Source organism: Alligator sinensis, unplaced genomic scaffold, assembly GCF_000455745.1.
Source record: "Alligator sinensis unplaced genomic scaffold, ASM45574v1 scaffold343_1, whole genome shotgun sequence".
Taxonomy (NCBI): Eukaryota; Metazoa; Chordata; order Crocodylia; family Alligatoridae; genus Alligator; species Alligator sinensis.
This window is the reverse complement of record NW_005841947.1, coordinates 1,456,729-1,470,417: the sequence shown is the minus strand read 5'-3', so window position 1 is coordinate 1,470,417 and position 13,689 is coordinate 1,456,729. Positions and strand designations below refer to the sequence as shown.

The window sequence follows — 13,689 nt, the reverse complement described above, 5'->3', positions numbered from 1 at the left end:
AGGGAAGCAGGCAAAGGTGACCGATTTGTGAACAGGAAGAAGCCTTTTTCATTTTAATTCCCTAGGCCTAGGAAGGAAAAAGTATCTTTCATGTGCAAAAGAACAAATCTGTTTGGAAGAAACTAGTTTTGATACATAAGATGCTGCTACAGAAAACTGAGGAAGCAAAAAAAAGTTTAAAACTAGTTAAAAATAAAAAATAGCAGTTTATTTTATTATATATAGGCAAACCCTGCAGGGCCTCTTTAGATTTTATGTCTGTGTTCTGAGATGGAAGCTCCTGCTGACCTATATCCTCAGTCATAGCCAGGAAAGAGGACAAACATGGACAAAAAAATCTCAGGGCCCCCATGGGAGTTTGGAGTGGGAAGGCAGCATGCAGAGAAGAAAATCTTGGGGCCTTTCTTTACTAGCCGTAAAACCCTGCTCCAGATTTGGTGTAAATATACCTCAGATTCCAGGGTATTGCTCTGTGTCTTGTTGACAAGTGTTTCCTTTCCAGTGGTTAAATAAAGTTCTAAATCTGGGTTTTCTAATTTTCCTCTTTTTCTTGTTTAAGGTGTGAAGGAAATACATGACTAAGCTAGGGCCTGATCCCTGCCCCATTCCTTTATTTTCCTGCAGCTAATCCTGAGGACTCCATGTCACAGCTACCTTGAGAGATGAGTGGATCCTCACGGAACCACTCTTGAACTAACCAGAGGAATCACTGGTTACCTCTGTAAGATGCTATCCTCCCTTGTCCTCTGCTAACTGGGCCTGTTGCCTACCTAGAATGCTACTCATCACCCTCATTTGTTTCTCAATAGCCCGAGTCCTGGATATAATACCTCCTAAGTGCCAAATATAAAATGCATATCTTGCTGCAAGCACTATGCAGATGGGAGTGGGGTAGACAGAAAATCATTTGACTGCCCATAGACTTATTTTAAATTAATTTCCCCATTTTAAAACATAAACTATTCAAATCCTGGAATGCTGGGCGACACGAATGTTCTGTAAAGATTTTAAAAAAGAAAAAAAATATTCACATTTGTCATTTTATAGTCTTAGGGCCTGAATTCCTTATTTTTGTGCTAAGGGGAAACAGGTTGAAATCAGGGATCTTGGGACCCACACATTTTCTCTTCTTTCTTTTCCTCTATTTATTTCTTTGTCAAGGCATCAAGGCAGATGGTATGAAAAGCATTTATATTGGTCTTGCTGCTGACGGAGCTTAACCTAATAATCCAGGGCTTGGAACTGGGTATTTCAATAAAAACACTCTCTGAGAGATTTTTCCATCAAACACACCATCAGAAGTTTCTTAATTGACAACATCAGAAATTAGTGTCCTGCCAAGACCAAGTTTCTTTGCACCCTGCTACTGAGAGCAAGACATCAAACAGGCTTCATTCTGAACCCTAGGGTTTTTAATAAATTTCCCCCTAAACCTGAAACAGTCTGAGCCCTCCATTGTACAGTAGGACTGTGAGATGGGGAAAAATGCGAAGGATTTTACAGTTCCCTGTCAGTTATTGAGCTGCCCTGATTTCAGGCACTCAACCTTTTCTAGCAATAGCTCTTTTTTTCCTTTCTCTTATTTCAATGTGTTAGATACTCTGAAACTTGCAAATTTAATCCAGTCATTAAAACGGTAAAATCTCAGCTTTAAAGAAGCCATATTTAAAGAAGAACCAAACTTATGAATGCCTTTAGAGTCTGGGGAGGAGCAGACATAGGCAAACCAAAACACCACTCTGAGCTCCCTTGATTTAGAGCCAGATCCAGACTACATAGCCAATTCCTGTCACTGTAATGAACTAGACCCGAAACCTGGATCCAGACATTCATGGATTTTAGTGTTATTTTGGATCTGGATCTGAACTTTGCACCTTAGGTCTTTAGGGACAGCCAGGTAGATTCTTAGGTTTTTAGTCCAAGAAGTTCTACATTAGCAAGACCTTAGCTTAGCCTACAAGGTCCTGTATGATAGCACCATCCTATGCATAACTTCTCCAGGAAATCCCTTTTAAATTTTTTCATGCTTTTTAACCCAGTCCCAGGTTTCATGGGTGCCATGGCTACCTAGAAATGTTTGAGAGGACCATAGAAGTTAGCAAGTGAGATGCAGAGTGTACCACTGAAATGTGCATGTAGTTGCCAGAACAGCAATGAAAGCTCCTGAAAAGAAGTTGGATTATCTCTGTCTTGAAAATATTGAGTTAGATTGCCTGTGGCCAGCTACCATGAATTAGTTTTGATATCAGTCTCATGTGTTGATTCGACCTGTCTTTTTACAAATGATACCACTCTCCAGTGGCAGGTGAAGCGATCTGTTCTGTATTGGTGTTTCCTCTATGGGAGGTGTGGGGACATAGCTTACTTCCAGTCTGTGAGATGTAATTTCAAAAGTGTAAATTAAATTAAACAGCAAGTTCAGATAGGCGATGAAGTAAAATGAGTGTATCCTTCTCTCATAAGCTTGGATACTAAGGAGAAGGCAGTGAATCCCAACCAACATGTCCAAAAGGCAAATTGGACTCCAAACTGTGAAAGACATCACCAGGCCCAAAATATACAAGCAGACATTTATAGGAGTCTCTCTTTTGTCGATGGAATCAGGGCCCCATTTCCTACAGTTGTCAGTTGTTGGGAAAAGTAACGTGTTCTGCAGAGGTAGGATTTATGTTTATGCCAGATAAAGTACGCTTGGGTGAAGTTAGAACACATAGAGGACTCACAGTGTTATTATTGATGCTTTTGACCATAAAGGGGGCCACTAGCATTGCTTGCCATGGTCATTCCTCCGGGAATGAGTGTCTGAATGGGATACAGACGTGGATATAATCCTAACTCCCTGCAAAGGCAGCTCACAACTTTTTATTTAAGGTCTAGTACATACCTCATTTGAATACAATCTCCACTGAACCCATGGAGACATTTTATATGCTGATGGTATGGGGAAGCACAAATGCTCCCTATCACTTCCAGAACTACCACTATTCCCTTCATGCCTGGATGTATCTTTGTCTCCGTGGGGCATAACTGGGGCCACTGTAGCCCTGGGTTTCTATACCATGTCTTCACAGATCTCCAAGCAGCCCTCTTGAATTGAGTCCCTTTGGACTCTATGATCCCAGCACCCTGGATAGATTCTGTATTTCCCACTGGCATTCTACTGCTGCAAAAAGACTTCATATCATGAGGCACAGGTCTGAAGAATTTAAGCATCCTACCTAAATCCTCCCCCTCTCCGAGGAAACAATAACTCTCATTCAGTTGCTTTCTTAGCATTTATTGTGACATCTGAAGACAAATGCAAACTCATCTCTAGAATCATTATTCTCTTTGAAGAACAACGGACTGTCAGGGGAGACTTTTTTTTGTGTGCAGATTCACTTAGAAGTTCTGTCCCCCAGTGTGGTTCTCCAGCTGCCCCTGTCACATCCTCAGTTGTTGTTTATCCAACTTTTAATAATTTCCTTTTCATTCTGGAGAAGGCCACATAATTTTCTCTGTGTGCGCGCGTGTAGTTTTACTCATTCTTGTGTCTCATTTCTTTCATTTCACAGCATAAAAATATACAGAGAAAAAGGCACCAATTACTTTTTAATATATATGAATTGTGTTTATGTATATTTATACATGTTGGCATAAATTTCTAAAGCTGACTAGAGATTTTGTGTCCATCAGTTTTTGGGTGTCCAGTGAAACTCATAAAGTTATTTCATGGTCATACCAAGTCACTTCGGGAAGTGTATACTGTATCTTTATCTCCATACCTGTAGACCTATTGTCTCACTCACTTCGGGAAAAGTATACTGTATCTTTATCTCCATACCTGTAGACCTATTGTCTGTGTCTGTGTTTGTGCTTGCATATGTGAATTGTGTGGTAAGCAAGAGAGACAAGGGTTGATCAAAGTTTAGATCAGGGCCCAGATCAAGAAAAGGACTTAAGTGAAACTTAGGTGCCCAAGTCCAAGTGAGTGATCCAGCAAAACCCCACCTAATCCTTGGGCTCTTGAAGGCCTGTAAATGCCTACATATTCACTAGTAAAGTACTCTGTGTGCTCTGAAGTGATGCAACTGCACATGTCCAAGCCAAGCATCATCTTGGCATAGCTAAGCAGGCTCAGGACCTGTCTCAAACCTAAGGCAGTTAGAGATTCTCAGACTACACTGCCCTTTGTGCAGATCCCTAGAGGGGGTTGCTCAGGATGCAGACTTGTGACTACCTCTCCCCATTCCCTGACTAAGGAAGCTGGGCACCAAAGTCAGGGTTTTGAATTCCACTCTGACAGGTGGGCCACTAAATTGTTTTTTAGGCCTGGCTGAAGGAGACCATGGGTATTATTTCATTAGTGGCTCAGAGGGAGGAGCATCGTCTCCTGAATTGTCTGTAACGTGGGCATTACCCTGTTTGTTTAGATATTTGATACCCCCTAAAAGTATCTCTCCAACACTCCACGGAGCCCATCTTTGGTTTGGTTGAATCTGAGATTGACTCATTTTTGTTTCAAATAAAGATGGGCCAGATCAGAACTGTTCTGTAGACAGCCCTGACTTGACATTAAAATGTATAGGTTAATTTGTTTTTATTAAAAAAATGCAAACAGATGTATCAACATGAAGAATTCCCTTGTGAGCAGCAGGTGCACGGCTGAAGGTGAAGCGAGAGAGACCACCATGAAAGTCCAACCAGCAGTGTAAAATGTTTCTTTGTATCTGAATAACAAGAAGGCCTTTGCCTATAGCAGTAAGAAATGGAAACAAGCAGCAGCCAGAACATCCTGTCAATAATGTCTTTGGGTTTAACTGTTTCCAGTGCTAGGTACTGGCATAGGTTTTATTTTATTTTTTTAATGCATTCTTTCCTGCTGGCCATTGTTGTGTAGCTAAACTGGCCTTTTAAGGAAGATGGATACTTCCACGTAATCATGGCGTTTCTATGTTGGTCTTTTTTCTCTAGAGGGAAACAGAAGCTGGAAACAACAAAGAGCATTTAGAGGTCATTATGAAATGTGAAGTCCTGGCCTCACTGAAGTCCAGTAAGAGTTTTGCCCAACTGGGCAAAACTGGGGGCAAAAATTGGGCAAAACTGGGGACCCAATTGGGGCCCTCTTTTCAACCACAAACCTATGAAGTGTTTTGGGAAGCTTTTCTCAGAGAAAGGAAGGACCAGTCATTAGGTCACTAGTCTGAGAGAGAAAAGTTTTGGTTTCTTTTCTCTACTCTTCCATAGGCTTCCTCTGCAACCACAGACTCAATCACTGTTACTCATTTCTCCATCCATGCAATGAGGCTAATAACAACACTTTCCTACCTCACAGGAGTGATGGTTGTGAGGAAGAACACAGTCAAGGTTATAAGGAGCTCAGATACTGCCAAGACAGAGGCCTTATATAAATAGAAAATTTCTCCTTTAGGATCTATTGTGCACCCACTAAATATTGTATCTGCTTACTCCACATATTTTCTTAAATATTGCCATTGCCAAAGAGGCCACTGTGTCAGTTGTTAGGATAAAGGTAGTGTTATATATTTTTTCCTTTAAAACATTTAGAGTATAGACTTAAAATATGTAGATTACAAATGTATTTAGATGTATGAAGTGATGATTCTAGTACAGCGATGACAAACATCCATTCTGAGCTCTTATATGGACTTGTGTTTGTAAATGGTATATAGACATGTGTTCTCATTTCCTCACATCTGGGACATACAAGGCAATCATGAAAGCAAACGTGTGAATGGAGCTTTTGACACTGGTTCTTTCAAAATTTAAAACTGGGCTCTCCCTCACTTTGGGCGACAATTTTACACACTCTGTTAAAGGAAAACAGATCTGTTCCACGGCTCGGAGTACAGATGTATGAAGTGCTGCAGCAACCTTACCAGGGAGAAGAATATGATAATATTCATTGACAGGGGAGCTAGGAGGAGCAATTATCCCAAGCTGTGCCTTTCAGACAATGCTGACAGGTTTTCCACTTTGATGAGTACAGCTGGGCATGTGGTGCAAGGGCAAGAAATCCTGCCATGGCAGGAATATGGGGAGTCAGGAACGGAAAGGAAGAGAAAGTTCTGCTAGTAGAGTAAATAGCTAGTGGCACAGAAAGTTTTTCAAAGATGCTCCCCACCCACACATGGGTATAGAGAATGCAACCTACCACGGCTGCAGTGACTTCCCTACAACTACACCACTTCATACTTAGGTATGAATCTGGTCCAATACCTTAACCAGCACAACCCAGGAATTGTAGTGGCAATTGGTTTGTAATTTAAATATGCTTTTTTCTATTCATAATAATGGGGGATTTCTATAGAATTTTTTCATTCTTGAAGCACTATGCAGATGTTAGCTATAGCTCAGTGTGCTAGAGTTAAAAGTAATGAAGTCTTATAACGTTCATTGTCAGGTATGCCATCAAACTTTTGATTTGTTTGGATCCATAGTTGCAATCCAAACCATCAAGGGGTTAGCCAATGACTTTGAACCTAGTTTCAAATTTCCCCTGGTTCAGAAGGGATATTATTATTTGACCTTGAAGTCAGTATGACGTTGTTATGCTCAGAGAATAGAGAGGGCAAAGTGATTTGCCTAAAACTACATGGGGTTACATTGTTGGAGACATGATTAGGATCCCCTACATACCAGGTCTGTACTCAGACCATAGTATACTGCTTCTGACATTTATGTTGGTTCTTATTTGAGATTAAAACCAAGCGCAACCCTTGGTTATGCCTCTGTCTGGGGCAGTATATACCATTTTTATAAACTTTGTCAGTTGTTTTGGATTGGTCTGTTGATTACTTGGTTGTCCCGATTATTGGCTAGGGTTCATTTAGATCACTTTCTGTAGTATTCTTTGGAACATCTTTTGTCAGTGCATCTGATTACTTTGACTTTTACCTGCTGTTTTGCCTTAATGAGCTGAATAAATGGGTTCCAATTCTCATTTTTAGTCCCATTTCCTTTCAGACATCTCTTCCTTGGCCTTGCTTTGTAATGTTTTCTGATATCTCCCCCGGCAGCTTAAAGATTTGGTTTAATTTGCTAATCAGTCAAATAGTTCAAATAATGGAACCAAAATGTAGGTTGTTAATTATTTTTCAGTACAATGGCAATTTAATGTGTTGCAGTGGAGCCTTTTGGTAATACCTGAAATAGCTTTGGATATATATTGAGATCTAGAATAATAATTTGCACTTATATAACATCAGGCTTCTGAGGATTTCAAAGAACTTTATAGCATTAAATGAATGAAGCCTTTTACAGAAGTCCCAGGGACAGACGGAGAAAGTGTGTCACAGAGAGGAGAAGGGATATTATGCTGGTTAGTTGCAGAGGCAGGAACAGAACCCAGATCGCTTGGTCAGGGTCACTGCCCGACTGGAACAGCAAGGGCATTTGTTCAAGTTTTGGGGCCCTGTGCTGCTCTGTCAGCAGGCCTGATTAAGGCTGCTCTACATGGCCAGAGTGCTTGTCCTTGGAGGACATTTCTGTGTTGAGCTGTTGCACAGTACCCCTACTTTGGTTGCCCTACAGATGCCACACCTAATGTTGAAAGACTAATTCACTCCATTCACTTCCTGTCTCTTTCTTCAGGGCCCTCTTCATCCCCAGCTAGCACAGGAGTGGCTCCTTTTGGGACTCTGGAATTTATTCCTCCTTTCTTTCTCTCCCTCATCCCCACCTCATCCCCTCTCTCCTCCAATAGCCACCACTCCCCAAGAGCAAGGACCTTCTCTCCCCCCTTGTGGCCCCTCATTTGCTACAAGAGTGTCTCCTTCTCAAGTTTTGGAGCACATCTTTCCCCAGTGCCTGCAATGATCTCCAGCAACCACCACAGTAGGTGGGCTCCTCTCAGGATGAGGAACTGATCCTGACTCAAGAATGTGTTTGGGTAAGAGACAGAAGATGGACATGTTATATGATGAGTGGATATGTGGGTGATAAAGGGAGAGAATGAATGCATGAATGAATGAATTAGAGAATGCATGAGAAGGAAGGAAGGGAGAGAGAAGAGGAAAGGGGTGATGGGGGGGGGAAAAGAGAGAGAGATGTAGAATATATATACTTTATTTATTTTCATTGGCTGGACCAAAGAGTAATATTTTGTTTACTGTGTTATGTATTATATAGTACTGAGATATGTGCTACATATTTTCTCTCCTAACATAATCAGCATTCAACTCTGGGAAGTCATCTACCTATATTTTGCTACCTCTCTTTAGAGTGGACACACGTAATAAATGTTGCTGTGCAGGGTCCTAATAGAATTATTTCAGGATAATAGTTAACTTGAAATTCTTGCCCTTTATATTAAAAGGAAGGAGGCCAGTGAGTAAAAACTATACTCTGGTTAATCTCTTTAGCAATACAGGATACTATGCCGTGAGCACCTCCACTGTGTGCTAAGGCTACTCTTGAGATAAGGTTATCAGCTCTCAGAGTCTGTGTTAACTCTTCTGTAAACAGGTGCATCTAGCTTTGGAATTTTTTTCCATTAATTGGAGTGAAAATGTAATTGCTTAAGCATTATCTCTAAGTTATGAAAGCTGTTTGTGCCTTTTTCTGCTCTGGTTTCAGTAATGGCTTTACATTGGTGATGCAGGGGTTTGCATTTAAATATAAAATGAATCCCCTGGCAATACTCAGGTAGAAATGTAGGGTCAAATCTCCCCTCTGAAGATGTATATATGACTCTGTTAAAGTGGACAGATGGTGCACATGAAGAATTGAAGGCTATTGACTTGACTGTACTAGCTTAGAGCAATAGTGCTTTAAATCTCCTATTCTGCTTTTAATAATGGCTTAGAAAGAAGGCAAAATATTTTCAGGATTCTCCAATTTGATACATGGCATTTAAAATTACATTATATTTTACTTGCAAAGTGCTATTTCACTGTTAAAGTTTACATTTTCTAGTTATAAATACAGTTGCTCATTAAAAATAGCTATTGAATGACTAATGAAAACAGCTATAAACAACTATTCTTACTAAGATCAGATCACAGAATTTATGCTACCAGATCTATAAAATGCCAGTTTGATCAGTCCAGATAAATACGTTTAACAGTAGTCAAACTTTGCAGTATTTATACACCTTCCATGTCAGTATTCAAAATACTGTAAAAATGGGGAAACTGAAACAAAAAGTGGTTGAAAATCTTGATGAGTGCTACAGAGCAAGTTTATCTTTTGTATATGTATCAAATTCTTGATGCTTGTACCTGTGCCTTAAGCAGTAGATCATATGCCCTGGTTCCTGAATGGGCAAAAAATTGTGAAACGGTCTGTAGTTCTAGCAAATTATGCTCTGACCTGAGGATTCCCTGTTTCAAAATATTTGGAAGTAACCTTTCAGTTTCTCTATGGAAATTGTGTACAACTTAAACAGATTTTAACACTCCGCTATGATGCTATGTTATGGAATAATAAATGATTGATTTAAAGCTGTTAGATTGACTCTAGTGAAGAGCAAATACTCGTCAGTCCAGTCAGCCAGTCCAATCAGCCAACAAAAGGCTGCTTTTGATAGCCCACACAATGCCTTAAATTAAGCATATTTTCAGACAGGTTAATAATGTATTTGATTCAAGACCTCCACATCCTGCACATCTCTCAGATCTGATAATAAGGTGGCCTTTGGTCTGACTTTTTGTTGTCTCTGGGTTACTGAACTATGGAACTCTTTAGCCCTGAGAAGTACTAGACACATCTAGTTGTAAGACTGAATGCACAACAGAGCACCAGGAGTATCTCATTTGGATCCTGTAAAGAACTAACAATTCTCATCTAAGTGACTCATCTCCACAACAGTGTCAGATTCTATTTTGAATATCAGGCTTCGTTGGAATTCTTTAAAGTTAACTTTAGCGCAACTGTGTTGCTCTTGACTGCTCCTGAGATTCCTTTTGGCTGTATGTTTTATTATTTTTATTTATTTTTTCCAGTCTTCTTATAGTTTTCTTTTCAAAAAGCAGGCTGAGCTGACTCGCTGCTGTTGACTCCATGACCTGCTTTCCATTTCAACCTCCACCTGCTCAAAAAGTTTAGTAGCTGGCAGTCTCCCCTGGGCTTGATGTCTAAGCAGTGGACCAATAAAAAGCAAAACAAAAGGTAAAAACTCCTCTTTGCTTGTAAGACAGGAGCTCCACAGATGCAAGTAAATCCCTGTTTTTCTGACTGTTGAACCTGGAAGGACCTGGAGAGGCAAAGAATATACTTCATGTTAAGCAAAGAGAGCTGCTTGAAATACAAATATGTCTGTTGCTATATTAGCTATGTGGAGTGCTAAGGGAAGAATGTTTCCTATCCCTGATACTAAATATGCTGAAATGATAGTTAGATGCAATGTAGTCTAGTGTGCAGTCAGTGGAGTGGGAGGTAGTAGCCCTGGACTCCATTTGTGGTTCTACCACTTGACTTGTAAGGCTATAATTATTTACCTCCTCTGTGTTTCAGTGTACCCAAGGGCTAAGTGGAAACTGTAAGAATAAGTACTGTAGCAATTGCTGGACCTAAAATCTTTTAGGTTCTGGCCAGACCAGAAGAAAACACAGTGCCTGCCCCAGAACACTTGAAGTCTAATGATGTGACTAAAATTAGAGTTGCTATTAAGAAGTATTCTGTGATCACAGTCTCTACTGAAACTAATACCTGAATGAAGACTCTGATCATGCCGCTGTATGTTTCTTGATCTCTGAGCAGACCCAGGCTGAATTGAGTATGTTAAGGGCGCTGACAGATGTGCAGCTCCCTGCTGCAACTCATGGCACTTCACATAAAGCAATATGAGTTACAGCAAACCCCCCAACCCAACAGATGTTCTCTGTTTGGTTGAAGGCAGGGACTGAGCTCCACTTCAGAGATGATAAAGCAGAGAAAGGCTGGATCTCTCCAAACCTTCCCCCGCCTTCCCCCTCCCCCCAGCTCTAGGGCTGTCTTCAGGATGGGAGTGAGGAGAAAGCAGGAGAGGGAGCACTGGTTTGTGGTGTGCCCAGGTGGCACTTGGGGGGGGGGAAGTGGATTGGAGCCCCCCACCTCAGGGGGGCTCCAATCCACCTGCCCCCCTCCCCCCCAGCACAGGCTAGGCAAAACCCAGACCAGAGCTCCCTCCCCTGCCTTCTCCCCCATCCCTTCCTGATGACAGCACCAGGGGTGGAGCTGGGCTGATGCAGCCCGGCCCTGCTCACTCACATAGACAAACAGAAGTTAATGAAGGTGCTCCACTTTGGAGCGCCTTCATATGTTTCATAGTATCATAGTTTCATAGTAGCTAGGGCCAGGAGGGACCTAATCAGATCATCTAGCCTGACCCCCTGCCACAGGCAGGAATGAATGCTGGGTTCACAAGACCCCAGACAGGTGACCATCCAACCTCCTCTTGAATTTGCTAGGGGCGAGGACCACTTCCCTGGGAAGTTGGTTCCAGATTTTGGCCACCCTAACTGTAAAATATTGCCTTCTGATCTCCAACCTAAACCTCTTCTCCATCAGCTTATGACCATTGTTCCTTGTCACCCCAGGTGGTGCTGGGGAGAAAAGGGCTCTACCTATTTGCTGTTGATCTCCCCTGATGAGTTTGTAGGCAGCCACCAGGTCCCCCCTCAGCCTTCTCTTGCTGAACAGGTTCAGGTCCCTCAGTCTCTCCTCATAGTCCTTTCCTCCTGCTGCCCTCTCACCAAACGGGTGGCCCTCCTCTGAACTCTCTCCAGGCTGGCCACATCCTTTTTAAAGTGTGGCACCCAGTACTGGATGCAGTACTCCCTCATGTGAACCTTCATTAAATGCAACAAGCATGATTGGGCACTTTTAAAGCACTCTGCACCCATGCACTTCTGTCAGGGCATGACTGTGGAGTGCTTTCAGAAGGTCAATTGCACAAAAATATCACTTCTCTCAGCACCTTAAATGTACTTTTCCTCATGGTAAGCCAGATTTTTATGCTCTTATCACTAAAAATTACAACAACAACAATTCTCACCTTCCTCATTAACTGTGTTGAGAATAACAGGAATACAGTATAGTGTTTGGTAGCTTTGCACCGAAATATGAGCTTTAGTTTTATTAAGTGCCTTACACGCCTTATATTAATAGAAGCATTTGTTTTATTTTTGTAAATGTTAATAGAACTAGGTTTTATTTTGATTAAAATAGTTACTTAAAGTGTTTTTACCACCCCAAAGGAAGAGCATTATTCTAGCACATGAAAATCTGCAAGTGAAAACAACTAGAAACAAAAGTAAAGCTGATAACCCTATTTTTATTTCCCCCCCAAAATAAAACAAGAGCAAAAAATGTTAATAGTAGAAGATTAAATTAGATTTAAAAATTGTTTCAGCTTAATAGCCCAAAGTGTTATTAGTAACACAGGTAAGGAAATTACTTAATAAAAAATATATGATTTTTATCCTGACAGTGTCCCTCTTAATTAAGTTATGAGATCTTAGATGAAAGATGTTATAAAAGTGCAGTGTGTAGCTTTCATTATTTATAAGAGAATGCCAAAGATCTAGCTCAAATTGCTTAAAGCAAGGAAAATCACATCGGAACCTATCATTCCATGGTGGGTATTTTTAAAGGTTCATATCACCATGGTATCTATAATGCTGTATTTGACTAGCTTCTTAAATGCCTGCAGGAATGGCAGGTATTTGGAAATAAGTATGAACCAGTTATTTTGGCCAAGTTGGTACATTCCTCGCATGTTAAACTAAGTGCCTCTGAAAAAAAAGGCATTATTTTCAAATGTGGTGACTGTGATGAAATAATGTTTGAAAGTCTGTTTATCTACTGCTCACCTAAATTACTACTTAGTAGAGCTGCTAAATCAGTCTTTTGTTGCACATGTAGTTTCTCACAGATTTTTCAGCTATTTGTATCAGGCAGTTAGTCTAGCATCCTCTCAATTCCTAGCATTGTGTGAAATCCTGCTTATCAAGCAAATATTGAGCATGTCTGCACCACTGCTCATTTCTCATGTTTAGTCCCATTGCCTATTTCAGTGAATGAACAGAGTAGTATTTGGCCCATGTCTGTGAATAATCTATCACAGGTGGCTTTTAGGGTTGGTGGCCTTTAAATATCATTATCCCCTGTTCTGTGGATGTAATCCTGACCCCATTAAACTCAGCACCCACTGACAGCAGCAAAGCCAGGATTTCATGCTAAGTATCCAGTTTGTGAGCCCTTTGGGGCAGGGGCCTGCTGCCAGCTTTTACTTGTTCTCTTAAGTGCCTCCCACATTATTGGGCACCATAAAAATAATAAATAATATATTAAGTAGGCATCAAAATGATTTAGCATGAACATTTCAAAGAGACGTACTTGGAACATATTTGAAACCCTGCCTTTGAAAAAACCTCCTAAATAACGCACTTAATATAGCAATTTATCTTAAATGCTTGATTCTGTGAATATTGTTGAAGTGCTTAAAACATGCAATTGTCTACCCCATCTTCAAGGGAACTACGTAATGTCTTAACATGATTATCACGTTAAACCAGTTTTCTATAGTAGTTCAAGCTATAGCTCCTAAACTGATAGAATGTAATCATGTCTTATGACAATCATGCCTGGCATAGAAAATGAATGCAGCGAAAGCTTCTGCTTAGATTAACTCTGTGCTGCTGATGTGTTCAATGAGCCTATTTCCTGTTTTACTTTATAAGGCTCCTTCTTCTAATCCAGTCCCTT

The 13,689-nt window shown here is 40.7% G+C and overlaps 1 protein-coding gene across 37 annotated transcripts in view; it reads left to right on the top strand.

Moving 5' to 3' along the window:
* Window positions 1-13,689, top strand: part of ZBTB20 (zinc finger and BTB domain containing 20) — a 621,054-nt gene that overhangs the window by 328,020 nt on the left and 279,345 nt on the right. Inside the window, exon 10 of one of the 37 annotated variants that reach the window (XM_025199628.1) lies at window positions 9,975-10,110. The exons of 35 other annotated variants lie outside the window; for them this stretch is intronic. The gene's annotated coding sequence lies outside the window, so the exon portion shown is untranslated. Of the gene's footprint in view, window positions 1-9,971; window positions 10,111-13,689 lie in introns of all 37 variants that reach the window. One more of the 37 variants, XM_025199622.1, reaches the window with a different exon arrangement.